The 466-nt window shown below is 34.1% G+C and overlaps 1 protein-coding gene across 1 annotated transcript in view; it reads left to right on the top strand.

Annotated features, from left to right (window-relative positions):
* The window catches only part of LOC102671488, a 113,114-nt gene that overhangs the window by 42,865 nt on the left and 69,783 nt on the right, over positions 1-466 (top strand). The window lies entirely within an intron of this gene.

Below are 466 nucleotides of genomic sequence, written 5' to 3'. Positions count from 1 at the left end.
AAAAAGGTACACATTTTTTACAGTGAATGAAAGAGAAGACCGATGATCCATTCTTTTTTTTAGACCTAGGATTAATGATACAGATTGGGAACTGCGAAAGGGACATTCTCATATACCCATGCTTGTTATTTTTTTGCTGGATTTATCCACTGTTTTTTTACATTATTTTTTCCCTCTTATTTTCTTTTGAATTCTGTGGGGGCTTGTGTTGTAAATATCGCTGCTTGCCAATTTACGTATATACGTATATATATACACACTCTGTATGTATATATATGAATTCATTTCTCGGGACGACGAGGGAGCGTCTAATTTCTCGTACGGTCCACGGTAAAATGAGTGTAAAAGTTCGATTCTCTATTATTTATACTTCTTCATTCACGAAAGCTACCCTACTTATTTCCGTATTACGAATACAAAGCATGTGGTTTATGTTATTTGTGAGAAAGTTTCTTTTCACAGTTCT

This window comes from Apis dorsata, unplaced genomic scaffold, assembly GCF_000469605.1.
Source record: "Apis dorsata unplaced genomic scaffold, Apis dorsata 1.3 scaffold_256, whole genome shotgun sequence".
Taxonomy (NCBI): Eukaryota; Metazoa; Arthropoda; class Insecta; order Hymenoptera; family Apidae; genus Apis; species Apis dorsata.
The sequence above is the reverse complement of the archived record's forward strand: the minus strand, read 5'-3'. Positions and strand labels throughout refer to the sequence as shown.